Consider the following 14,037-nt stretch of genomic DNA (forward strand, 5'->3'; position numbering starts at 1 on the left):
TGAAGAAAGAGTTCCTTTTTTTTTTTTTTTTTTTTTTTTTTTAGAAAAATACCTTTGTGGTTGTCTTAGTCAATTTTCTTGTGGCTGAGACACCATACCTGACATCCCCTGAAAGGAGAGGTTTATTTGGGCTTATGGTTTCAGCTTGTGGTTGGCTGGCTCCAAGGCAGACAGACTTGGCAGTGGGGTACAGTGGAGGAAAAGCTGCCCGAGTCGTGGCAACCAGGAGGCAAGGAGGGGAGGGTGGAACCTAGGAGAGAGACCCACCTTACACAGTCAAACATGAAGCAACTCACCTCCCCCAACCAGGGCCTATCACCTCATGTCGCTTACCTACAACACCTGTATGATTCGGCACCCTTCCAACGCCCTACCGGTGAGCACAGGAGGGTCTTAGGAGATGTCTAGATATAAAGCATAAGAGTGGCATATTCCATTTCCACCTTTGGTTGAGAAAGTCCAGATCCCTGTGCACTACTGGATGTGCAGTGTGAGATAAAAGACAAAGCTGAACTGTTACTTTGTATGACAAATTGAGAAGAATTTGGAGTTTCTGTGGGCAGCCAAGGGGAAGGCATTGGGGATGAGGGGAAAGGAGAGTCGCATGGGAGATCTGAGAACAGCAAGAGCGCTGCTGGCACATAGTTGCAAGCTGGAGGTTGCAAGGGCATACAACCCTAAAATCTCAGGGCGGATGAGGGTGGCTGAAAAGTCACCAAAACATTCATATGTGTAGCTCACATTAAAGTGGAAGTGTTTCCTGATCTGTAATTACTTTCAGCAACTCAAACCCCATAGTAACAGGCTGTCATTCATGAGAGCCTGTTTGGGGGGGCTGGGGATTTAGCTCAGCGGCAAAGCGCCTGCCTGGCAAGCGCAAGGTCGTGAGTTCGGTTCCCGGTACGAGAGAAAAACCAAAAAAAAAATGCTCATGAGGGCCTGTTTGTGGCTCTTTGCCGCTGTGAAAGAACAGAGGTGGGAGCCACTCCGCCAGCTCAGACACCGAGCACTCACAGAACAAATGGCCAGTCAGAGCAAGCAACTGCAGATACACACTCACGCGTATTAAGCACAGACTCTCCAGAGAAGCACTCGGTAATGGAAAAGACTCTGGTCTTCTCCCTGTAAAGTTCAAGGCATTTGAGTTAAATACGATAGTTAGATATGAGAGTAGAAAACACCTCGATTGTATTTGTTTCTTTTTAGGGTTAAACACAACATTTTTGCACTGCTTGATGGTTATTACTAGTTAATATTCACTCTGAATCAGGCAGTCTTGAAAAAATGGTTTCAGAAAATTTTCACTGGGGCTATTTTTATAGATATAGCTAGTATCTTACCAAATAAAGAAATATTCTAAGGTTTCAAATGTTAAATAAGATACAAAAATGAAATCTAAATATTGTCTCTATCTGAAATACCCAGCTGTCAAAAATGTTCCAATATGCTGCAAAGACACATGCTGTGAATTCGCACCACTGCTTTTCTTGTAAATCTCAGCTAAAATGACAAAATAAAAATCTGGAAAAATGCTTGACCTTTATGTACAAAGATTATCATCGAAATGGCAATCAGAGTGAGCGTAACCAAGAAATAATCATGCGGTCTTTGTTAAAATACCAAAACACAGGAAAACATTTAACAAAACATTCAAATACTCAGAACTTACCCAAGCACTTTTCTTTTATAATTTCTGTTTTAATTTCATGTTTGCTTGAGCTAATGGAATAACTTTATCTGGCTTTGCAGATTCATTGGTCATGATCGGGATGTTACGAGTCTCACTATTACCCCAGAAATTTCATGAACATCTGCAATAAAATACGTATGTATAAAAGCAAAATTAACATTCAGAATGTTTTGTACATAGTCTTAGATGCCCAGATGAATCATAGCCAAACAGCAATGTATTTATCTAGATAATTGTAAGAAAGGTAGACTCTTCTTTACTCTCTCCATTGTATTATGACTTGCTAAGAAATCCATGTTCATGAAAAATATTATCTCTTAACTTCATTGTTTGCTGTTCACTCGTGATTATTTAGAAATTTTCACACTATATTAAGCTCAAAGTCAAAGAAATGTTAACAGCTTCTTGCTGTTAATACCCATGACAGCTTACAAAAGAACAAATCAATTATTTTAAAAACTAACATTATGTTCACCTTCTTCAGGTGCCTGGCAGTCCTTTCTGCACCAGCCCTCAGGCCACTGAGCAGCTGGCTCTGACCACGCCGGTGGGTGTGGCCAGGTTTACTCCATTCATGCTTCAGGGAGAAAAGAAAGACAGGAAACACTGTGTTGCTGGACAAGATAGCACAGACTCATATTCCCAGTTTGTAATCCTGGCTCTCTTGAGGCTGAAGCAGGATGAGCTCAAGGTCAAATGAAGGAAGGCATGAAGGAATTCCTAAATGAAGCAATGATATGACCAGCTGGAGTTACTTAGTCCCTGTCACAAAAAGAAGAAAGGAGGAAAGAAAGAAAGAGAGAGAAAAAGAAAGAAAAGAAAAAAGAGAGCAGGAAGGAAGGAAAGAAAGGCTAAAAATGTACATTCATACAATGTTCTTTCTTTTTTTTTCTTTTTGGTTTTTTTTTTTTCCCGGTACCGGGAATCAAACTCACAACCTTGCGCTTGTCAGGCAGGCGCTGTGCCACTGAGCTAAATCCCCAGCCCCACGATGTTCTTTCTTTTGATAAGAATTGATTTGTTATAGAATTTGTGGTACCAGAAACTTTGTTTCTATAGTTTCTAATTACCAACATGTCAAAGGAAGTGTTAGCATTAAAGAGATCCTGTTTTCCAAAACCATTCTCTCGCATCACTGAGGGTTGACTTTCTTAATCTTCATGTTTTGTCAGTGTAGATAAAGACTAGAATTATCCATTTTTCATTTCCTTCAATTAGTTTGATCTCAAAATTCTTGCAAAAGAATATTTTGCATCACTAATCATCTCTCTAAAATGAAGGAGTGATACGACCAGATTTAAAACCAGCTTATCAACCCTGGTTATAACAGCTAGCCAAATGTCTAGCACTACTGAAGTAGGTAAATATCAGGCTTATACTGTCAGTCTACTGTCTCAAATCAACAGAACTCAAAGTGGTTAAAAAGCATCATCTATAGGCGGATGGTTTTTGAATTTCAGTGTGACTTAGAATCACCTGGAGAGCTTGTGAACGCATTTGCTGCCCCCCCACACCAGAGAATTTCTGATTATTCAGTGGGTCTAGGAGAAAGCTGGAGAATTTCATTTTGAAACTTTTCCTAGGTGCTGCTAGTGGTACTCACAGTGTTGTGAAAACCTCTTTTAAACCCACTTTCAGGAAACTATGGTCCATAGTCCAAGTCCAGCCCAGTAGCTTTTTCTTGTTTGAACTAAAATCTATGATTTCCTTTTGCCATCAAATAGTGAAGGAAATTCAAAAGAATGCTTGCAATACATAAAAATTATATAAAAGTTAAATTTTAGTGTAATTTAACGGGAATGCAGCGCATTCATTAACTTACTATCATTGTTTTCACCTTACTATGGCAGAACTGAGAGTTGCAGTAGATAGCACAGCCTCAAACCTCTAAATTATTTAATACATGGCTTTTCACAGAACAAAAAATTAGCCAACCCCTGTAAGAGACAGAAGCAAGATCTAAAATATTATCACTACATCATGGCAGTATTTGGACTCATACATACATCAAACATCTTTGTAAGAAGTTAAAATTGCATTATTTGAAATATCTTGTTTGAGATGGTGATGTTAACAATTTCTGGCATTCTCTCATTCAGCCAGTAACTGTTTCTTTGAAAAATTGTTTTCATGCTCACCAAACTCTGTACATCCTTCTCTAAGTATTCTTATTCTGGTTCTATTAATATTACATCTCTATCTTTTTTTTGTCTCTCTCTTTTTTTTCTCCAGTACTAGGAATCAAACTCATGACCTTGTGCTTGCCAGGCAGGCACTGTGCCACTGAGCTAAATCCCCAGCCCTACCTTTTTAACCAAAAGGATTATTTGCATTGAGTGTAGCTATTTGATTCATCTGGGATTTATTTAGATTTGGTAGATGTATTCCTCAGAAAATTAGTGCACTGTTTCAATGACACACTTAGGATGAACAGAAAAGGATACATTTCATGAAAAATCTCTGAAGTCATTTCTATATTTCAGAATAATGAGTGGTGATGGGAAAAGCAGAATGCTTTCATAGTTTAGCCTGGGTCATGTAGGAATAAAAAATGAAGTAATAATGATGACCTCAGGTTCAGGCAAGAAGGGCTGACTGATGTGGTTACATTCTGTGCAAGCAGCCTGGGGCATATGTTTCACAGCGACATTGTCATCCAACAGCGGGAGGGTAGCCAGCAGCCAGCTCCTCCGCTCTCACTGTCAGAAGGACCACGTTGCTCAGTCTGATATTCAGCTTGGGAAAGTTCTTCTGCCTCTTTCCTAATGCACCATTACAGGTTTCTTTTTTAGGGGGCGGGGAGACTTCAAAAAGTTATTTAATATGCATAAACAATGAAGTAACAAATGCCCTAAATTTTTAATAAAGAAAATATCTATGCCTAAAGTGTATACCTTTCAAGAGCCTAAAGAAATGGAAGGAGGGATGAGGGAAGGAAGAAAGGGATGAAAAAAGAATTGAGGTATGTTATCTACATTTACCAGCTCTGGACAAGCGATGTAATGATTATGTGCTGCAAATATGTATTAATAAAAATTAAAAACTAAAAAATAACTTCTCCACTGTTTGTCAACATTATCTGACCAGATCTGCCTAATTTCATTATCATAAATAAAGTATTTTGTAAATAGATAATTAAAATGAGATGGAACTAGACATGATAATCTATAAGTAATCAGACATTTGGACTTGTTTATATTCAGTTAATTAGTAAAGACTTAATCATAGAAGTGGGAATTTCTCTTTTCCAAGTAACTCACTGAAAGTTTTAATCAATTTCAAATAAAAACCTCACAGTTTAAGTCTAATTATATGACTTTCTGTTTCACATATTTATTAGCTCTTTATTAATTAATATTTCCAAGATTGCTGCATTAATTATCTATAGATTTTTTTATTTTAAAGAGAAAAATGACAATAAAAGAGTTTCAAAATAATTAATATATTGCATATTACTCTCCTCTTAGTAGTTATTCAGAGTACAAGATATAGGCATGATATCTTGTTCAGACATTGTTAGCACAAACCTTTCTCTTCAATGAACTAAGAAAAACTAGCTGTGTAACTATCCTAACTATCTTGTGTATAAATATATTTTTTTCCCTTTTCTTCCTTTCCCATTTCCCCCATCACAGTTTATCTTTTCTTTTAAACAGTTTTTTCCCAATTCACAATATCCATTGTGCATTTTGGATCTTATTTACTCACTCAGTTTCTCACGCTAGTGAAACAATACAATGTTTACACATAGGGGTCTGATTTATTTTACTTCTGAGTATGGTCTACAGATTTTTAAGGTGGCGTTTAAGAATATAAGTCCAGATGAGACAATGAATCCCCACTGGTATTTAGGCTAGTTGCCAACTTGTCTCTCTTCTGACAGTGCTGGCTTTGAACCAGGAATAGAGAAAAGAACAGCTGACATTTAGAAAACAAAACTTTATATGCCATCAATATTTGAAGTAATAGATACCAAAAGCAAAAATGAGAACTGATTCTTAAAATTTAGTATGGCACATCTCCTTAGTACATTGCCCTCAAAATTCTAATTTAAAAAAAAAAAGAAACTCACCAAAATTCATAGTTCTTCCCAAAGTAAGAAATCTTCTTAGCAGTTTTGAAACAGCACACCATGATTCTTCCTGGTAATATTTAGTGATCATTGTTATTAAAACATAAGCATAGAAGGCTGAATGTTGATGGCTGTTTAAGCCAGGAATGGATATATGGGGGTTTATTGTACTTCTATTTGGGGTTATGTTTGGAAAGTTTCATAATAAAAGGTTTTTTTAAAGAAAAATACATAAACATAAGAGCTCATGTTTCTATACTGATGGAGCTATTAAAGAGATTCAAATAATTTCAAGTTCAATAAATCTTTAGAAGACCTGACTAATGACATAGCTCAAACATTTACATCTGAAGCTCTTATACTGAAAATGTTAATAAAAGAATTATTGAGGTTCAAGCCCAGAGTACAGTTAGGCAAGTTAAAATAGAGCTTAGACAAACATGCCATAATTTTTGAAAAATTGAAAGCTCTGATTCAGTGCTAGTCTGTTTTGGGTAAGTCATAATACTAAAGAAGATTGAAAGCTAATGAGAAAAAGAAAAAAATTTTACCTGGCCAATTTTTACTGCTGCACTAACAGCTTCCTTTTTAAAGTCTTCTAACCCTTGCTGCTGTTTTCCATTGTGAATGTTCTCTCTTAAAGAGGTGAGCTGTAAAAGTAAATATGAAGTCTCCATCTGAGCTGTATGGTGAGACTACGTCTAACCCATTAAAATAAGCCCTGGGAATGTTCAGAAGGGTTAGAGCTTTAATGTCTTTTACCTGTGCTAAATTTGCTACAAGTTCCCAATGTCAAATTTATCCATAGGCCCCCAAACCCATGTCAGCGAATGTTTTAAACTTCCTCCACACACCAAACTAAATTGGCTAACTATCAGAATTGATTAATTTGAGGAACAACTAATGGAGCTGTCAGTGAATACTAAAATGATTAGGATGTAAAGATACCAACTAGAGAGAGAATAGAAGCAAAGAACTTACATAACACTTAAATAACAGTCCATCTATGAACAATGGCAATCAGTGGTGAAAAATGAATGTAGCCAAGAGAATATAGAGTTAAAGCCAGTAGCTTGAAGGCTATAATTTTTTTAAAAGGTTGTAAATTGTATCATCTGCAGGTAAAATCAACTATGTGTCAGAGCCATATAGTGGTTTCCAACATATTTCTTTAATATGGTAGTAAACTTTCCAAGTGGTTCTCTGGATTTAGAAGTACCATTGTTCCAAGCACACAACGGAGATACATATGTAAAGGAAAGGGAGAGGGCCAGAGAGGGCTTTATGTAAATTCATGAGAAATGTACAGTGGGAAGGCAGGTTAGGGCCTGCCCTATGATATACAGTGCAAAGCTTCTGGCTCCTGGCTGACTTGTGTGTCCTCCTGATCCTTTGTCAAAACATCTTCATCATGTACGCCAAGGAATTCAGGGTCTCATGGGCTTACTAGGGAGCAAAGGATGAAGGCTCACTAATAAAAGTAGTTCACAGAAAGCAAATAAAATGATAATTTTCTGTACATATTTTCCAGTCGTTTCTCATTTTATGCATGGTATGAAAGTTTATAGCTGCTTTTGGTTTATCATCTAAGAAAAAGTGCTAAGCACAAAGGAAAGTTAATAATGTAACTTTTGGGGTACAACATATATAAACATACATTTGGGATGTATTAACATACATAAATCAATCATAGTAATCATATAATCATACAATCATAGTATATAATAAAAGTAACTAACAACAAAGGAGAAAATGAAACATAATATATCCCCAAAAGGCATTTTTCAGAGAGAACTCGTACCTTTAATAAGAAGAAAGGTCAGTTAATGTGGTATCACCTTATCATCACCCTATTCTGAGTCTTCCTTCTGCAAATTGATGATCCACTCTTCTTCCTAGAAAGGAAGTACCACACAAATACTTTTGCCTATTTTTCTTCAGCAATGTATTCTTAAATCTTAGCACATAGTAGGTGGTTAACAAATACTTGTCGAATGAAAAAAGAATGTTTTACTATCCCTGAGATGATCAAGTGACAATAGCGTGAGACTCCACCTTCTTTTAAAATTCCGTAGTTTAGGATTCCAGTCTATATTCCTTAGTCCTTTAAAAGTTGAGTTTCCTGTTTCAGTTGCTGCTTCTAAAAATGTATGAATTAAAGGATAATATAAGGAAGTAAAATACTTATAAAGAATAAGGAAACCACTCACCCTTTGTGACTATAAAATGTACCTGAGAAATAACTGAAGTAACTGTCTTAAATTACAGCCTATTTGGGATAGCCCATTAGCACCTAATGATGACTGTTATTTTCTTTCTGCATATCCTAACTTGGTTTTCTCACACCCGCCCGCTTCCCACCAGCTGGCATTCTTTTCTGGCAAGCTAAGGATGGAAAGGAAAAGAGGGTTAAAATCTTTTGAAAATACTTTCTTTCCAAGAACTTCTACTTAATAGCACAATAATTTCAGACAGTTACATTCTACTAGGATAACTTCCCCAGTGACTGATTTTCTTCTTTATGGATTATAAACTTGCCCTCAACATAATTTTGGAATTCCTTTGATGATCCATGTTTAGCTGAACCTGCTACCTAACAGATGCCTGAATATCTGGAATCCCAACGGAGTACAATATCCCGTGGTTTCAAATTCCTGAGCATTTGATCCACCAATTCTTACTTTATTCTTCCTTTGCTACCATACGAGGAGCCTAAAACAGATGTTCACTACAGTTTGTTCTTCGTTCACTTACAGTTAATCCAAGTGGACTCAAGATCACTGGATTTTCTTTTTTTCTCTCGCTCATTTGACATCTCTAGTATTTTTCCCTACAGTTAAAATCTTTTCATTGGTTTTTAAATATTTCAATGTTTAAAATAGAATTTGAAAAAAATAAAATACAAGTTGTGAGATTCTAGTTTCATTACTTTTACTTATATGGGTGTCCATTTAATAATGTAGTCTGATAAAAATGTAAAAATAAGAGCATTATTCCATGGGCAGCCAAATTCTCAACTAACTAGTATTTGCATGGGGTTCACAGACGCAGAGTATCTAGTGCCTAAGATTAAATGCCTAGGAAGAAATACTGAGCATAAAATTTAAAAAGAAAAATTTTGGTTCTCAATATACCTACATTCAGTATGACACAGTGGCTTAAAATTTTATTAAACTAAATTCTAAAATAAAATTCCACTAATTCTCACTTAAAACTTCTATGTCTTTCAAAGTTCATTTTAATAAATTTTGGTACTATAAAGATAACCCCACATTTAGGATACAATACTCTGAAAATGAATTCTGACTGTGGGAAAACATTATGTATCGGTGGAGTCCGTGTACACCTTTAATTAAGGTGAACAGAGGAGATGAAAAGAGGTGCGAGGAGACAGGCATTAATTAAAGAGCAAAAATGGTTTATGCCTTCAGCAGAAAAAAAAATCAATGATATAATTCATTATATTTCTAATTACTTAATGAAGATATATAGTTGGGTGTAAGTTTCTAGTTAGTTTACTTTCTTTAATATGAAGAGGCTGAACTAGTTGATTTCTAAGATCCTGGCATTTCTGTGGTTCTAACGTTATGCACATTAATGCTAACTGCAGACACATAAATACCAAACAGTCCTGTAGTGACAAGTCTTTCCTCTTCCTAACTAGGTCAAGATTAACCGATATTTCCACAAGCAACAATTTTAATCAAGATGTAACATCTTCTGTGAAAATAAAGAGACAAAAGGAGATTATCAATACACCACTTCTGCATTAATGTTGGAACTGAAGTTGCAGTGTAACACTAACAGTCATTCTTCAGCTCTTACAGTATGCCAAAGACTACTAGCCACTGGGTTTAGAGCACTAAGTAGGAAAACTAGTCCCTAACTGCCAAGAGTTTATATTATAGTAGGAAAAGCCAAGGAAACAAGCAATAAATAAAGATATAATGAAACAATTTCAGGGATTGATAAGTTTTCTATACAAATAAAATAGAGTAATAGGGTGGAGAGCTGTTTTCATTAGGGTACTTAGGGAAGAGTTCTCTGGGTAGTCAACCTTTGAATTAACACTTGAATGATTGAGAAAAAGGCAGCTGTAACAAATCTAGGAAGTACTTTCCAAGCACACAGAGAAACCTAGAAGCAAATAAATGTGGTGGTGTGGTAGAAAACAAAGATCAGAGTACATAGTATAGAAAGCTTGGAGATGAGGCCTGCTATGTAGGGAGGGCTTCATAAAGAGTAGCCTTCAAAAAGTTGGTTATAACCTAATTTTCATATGAAACCACTCTAGGGCTTTAGGAGGGTAAGACGTCATAGTTAATGCTATAAAGAGACTGCTTTATCTATCTGGTAGAAAGTAACCTGCAACTGGACAAGTGTGGAAATAAAGGAACCAATCATCAGAGGACTCTTATAGTTGTTCAGAGAAGTATTCATGGTACCTAGGACAGGGGTTGTAGCAATAGAACTGATGAGAAATAAGTAGATAAAGATATCCAGGAGGTGAAGCTAATTAAATTTACTGAAGTATGATGAGGTGTGCGGAAATGAAAGGGTTAATATTAGTCCTAAATTTTTAATCTGAGTAATTTGGTGGATGATTTCCCGAGAAGAAGGAAGCTTACAGGGATTATCAGCGTTTCTTTTTCAGTCACATTACGGCTGCAGTGTCTTCTAAGCACCTAAGTGTGAGGGGTGTAGATGTATGATTCTGGAACCTCAGAAAACTGTGATACAAACCTGAGTCTTCTTAGCACATGACCAGACTCTAGGTAGTATAAGAAGCTCTTAAACGGCTTATGAGACTACTTGTACCATCCTAGCATAGTATTTGACTAAAGAAAGTGGCCAGGGAGATGGCAGGAAAACCAACGCAAGGTTCAGAGAATCACAGAACATAAGGAGAAAAAATTATTTCAAGAAGCAGAATGAGGGCGTGGGGATTTAGCTCAGCGGCACAGTGCCTGCCTGGCAAGCACAAGGTCGTGAGTTCAATTCCTGGTACCAGAAAACAAAAACAACAAAAAAAAAAGAAGCAGAATGATCAACTGGACTAGGTATACCGAGGTGTTGAGGATAGTCCAGACCAGCAGCTGAGACAAGTTTTAGGCCATTGATGGTGTTGAGGAACATATTATTCTTCATAAAATCCTGATCAAATATGAATCACTACCATTTTACAGATAAGAAAATTTAGCTGTGAGATGAAAATACCTAACTCTCCCAATCTTGCTAACCTTAAAAACCATGTTTTGTTTTTGTCTGCTGCATTTGCTGCTTTGAGGAATGTTAGAGGCAAGTAGAATTAAATAGTATTTTAAATAACATTTAAATAGCAATTTTATGTAGCCAATATATAATAGAGCTTAGTTATATTGTGGGGGTTTATATACTAATGGGAAACAAGCTTATTATGAAAGTATTTGCCAATCTGCTAACTTTGAAAGTATTGCAAAATGTATTAAATTTGTTAATCAGTATCAACAGACATCAAAAGATAATAATATAATTATCATGAATTCCTATTTCCTCAAAGAAGGTAGAATTCTAAGTACCTGAAAAACGCCAGTTGAGGGTCTCAAATGTTTTAAAAAATTGCCTTGAGACAATTAACATTTTTTTTTCTTTTTTTTTGGTTTTTCTCCGGTATCAGGAATCGAACTCATGACCTTGCGCTTGCCAGGCAGGTGCTGTGCCGCTGAGCTAAACCCCCAGCCCCTGACAATTAACATTTTTAAAAAAGAACTTTAGAAGGAGATCTCTGGAAATACAAAATCCATTTTTCTTCTTTAGAAAAGAAAAGGTACTTCCCTCATCCCCTGACTGCTTTGTGCATAGAGCAGCACTGTGGAACGCTAAAGACTCCAACCAGATGCGCATCTTTGAAGTATTCGTTTTCGGCCCACTCTTCACAGACATGCGCTGAGCAGCAGGAGATTCGCTGGTGCCCAGGGTATTCTTAGAGTAAACTGGGAGGGCCGAGGATATACCTCAGTGGCATAAGCACCTGCCTGGCAAGGGTAAGGTCCTGAGTTCAATTACCCGTACCAAAAAAAAAAAAAAAAAAAAGATTAAACTGGGAATTTGATCCAGTTTTACATTTCCATGCCTATCTCTTTCTTAAAATTTTAAAAGCTACTGCACAACTAACAGAATGGAGTTTTAAAAGATGATTTTTTTTTTGCTTATAAGTTTATCGTTGAATTTAAGTGGACAGTATATTATTACTGAATAATAATATTACTGAATATTACTGAATATATAAACTCTATTATGTGTGTCTGTGTTTGTGTGAATTAGGACACTCAGAATGTTTCAGTATATTTTAAGTCATTTTAATTACATTATGAAAATAATTTTAAAATAGGATTCACTACTTTATAGAATTTATTAAAGGTTTACCTTATTCAGACTCTCACCGAACTTAATTCAAATTCAAATATATATATATTAAAATTATGAAGAACCTCTTCAATCACTTATTATTTAACAACTCTCAAGAAAGGTTGCTAAGTCTCTTGTATCCTCATTTTCTAAGCTCAGAAATTGTTTGATCTTTTAATAAGAGTTATTCGTAGAGTTTTGTCGGTTTTAGACAGTAGGTAGCTAGGTACACGGAATGACAAAATGCTGCCCTTTTTTCTATTCAAAACTTTCCTTAAAATATAGTAAATGGAACACGTGGGGTCACTTTATTTCTAATCACGGTCAGGCTCACTGTGCCCTGTGCAGAGCCCTTCCGTCCTCCTGGGCCTAACTTTCAGTTTTACAAGGACTTCTCTTCTCTTGCTGAACAAAAAATTCCTGTCAGCCCGCGGCTCACACGGGGAGCAGAGGTGAGCCCTGTGCTGGCGCTGGAAGGGGCTGCTCGGAGAGAAGTACATAGAATACGACACCACTCAGGACAGGCTGAGGAGACTGTGATCAAAAACACCAAAATATCTGTGGCATCACAAAATTTAATTTATTTGAATTCTTACTTCAAAGTGCTCTGTGGGTCTGGGGCTTCTCCGGGGAGTCCATAGGCAGCTGATGCTGAAGGACTCAGCCCATTTGCGTCTTCTCAAGCCACACCGCCAACACCTGGCTCCCAGGGAAGGAAGTGAAGACGTGCCGGGGCTTTCAGCGTCCCATCACAGAGGGCCCCACCTGTGCAGACGCTGTGGGCTGAGACCGCTCACACAGACCGGCTGTGCAGGTTGTAAGTGGATGGCTTACAAACGAGACTTCAGGGCATAGTTTTACTCCTTAATTCGAGTGAAGTCATTTTCAGTGACATCCTATTGTCTTCATTCTAAGATTAATTTTCTCCAGAAGACAAGCCAGAAATTCTGAGGTAAGATTGATGCAGCCACCTCTCTTCTCCTCGTTCAGCTCTCACTCCAGCCGCCTTCCGCAAACAAAGGAGCTGCGGGGAAAGCAAGGGAGGAGAAATCGGACCAAAGTGGTGCCCCTTACCCCGGGGCCCCTGTCAGCTCAGTAAGGATCAGCAACCTAAATTTCACAGCAAAGATTTCAAAGGAGCTTTATCAGTCTATTAGATACAGAGATATAGATCTCATGGTTATTTAATTTTATTTATATTTAAATGTCTAAAATATATTTATGTAGTTTTCTTTCCTATGTTCATTTCTCTGCTGTTTTACTTTGCCCTGTTTTTCCACATGGCTGAAATAAAAAATGAACAATAGAGCCACATGTGTGGCACAGGCCTGTAATCCCAGCACTGTGGGAGGCTGAGGCAGGAGAATCACAGGTTTGAGCCCATCCTGGGCATCACGGAGAGTTATTGGGACACTGTCTCAAAATAAACAATAGTCTGGGAGTGCTGCTCAGTGCAAAGGTTATTGGTTCAATCCCCAGTATGATTGGGAGAGAGCAATAGAGAACAATGCAGAAAAGTATATTCTCATACATTTTTGGTGAAATGTACATTTTTCTGACCTTTGTGAAAAATAATCAGACTATTAAAATTAGATGCTTTCCTACTCAGACATCATTCTGTTAAAAATCTATTGCAAAAAATACCCATTTGTAGAGATATATGAAAAGAATTAGGATCAGAAAGCAAATGAATATTTTACAATCAAACTTATCACAGCCAAGTAAATTATAGTAACACTGAAAAATTACACAACTTGGAAATAGCACATTCGAGTTGTACTGTTTGACATGGGAAGATACAAGATATTGCTTAGGAAGAACAGTGAAAAAAGTATGAATTCTATGATCTCATTTTTAAGAAGCCATTACCAAAAATCCTACATACATA

At 36.8% G+C, this 14,037-nt stretch overlaps 1 long non-coding RNA gene across 1 annotated transcript; it reads right to left on the bottom strand.

Moving 5' to 3' along the window:
• Positions 1-6,330: 6,330 nt before the first annotated feature.
• On the bottom strand, positions 6,331-13,008 carry LOC106149457. The gene is made up of 3 exons (XR_001235653.1): positions 12,746-13,008; positions 7,564-7,657; positions 6,331-6,412 (listed from the first exon to the last, which is right to left on the bottom strand). It is a non-coding gene; the product is annotated as an uncharacterized LOC106149457 (long non-coding RNA).
• Between the last annotated feature and the right edge of the window lie 1,029 nt (positions 13,009-14,037).

This window comes from Chinchilla lanigera, unplaced genomic scaffold, assembly GCF_000276665.1.
Source record: "Chinchilla lanigera isolate Chin_1 unplaced genomic scaffold, ChiLan1.0 scaffold00045, whole genome shotgun sequence".
In the NCBI taxonomy this organism is placed as follows: Eukaryota; Metazoa; Chordata; class Mammalia; order Rodentia; family Chinchillidae; genus Chinchilla; species Chinchilla lanigera.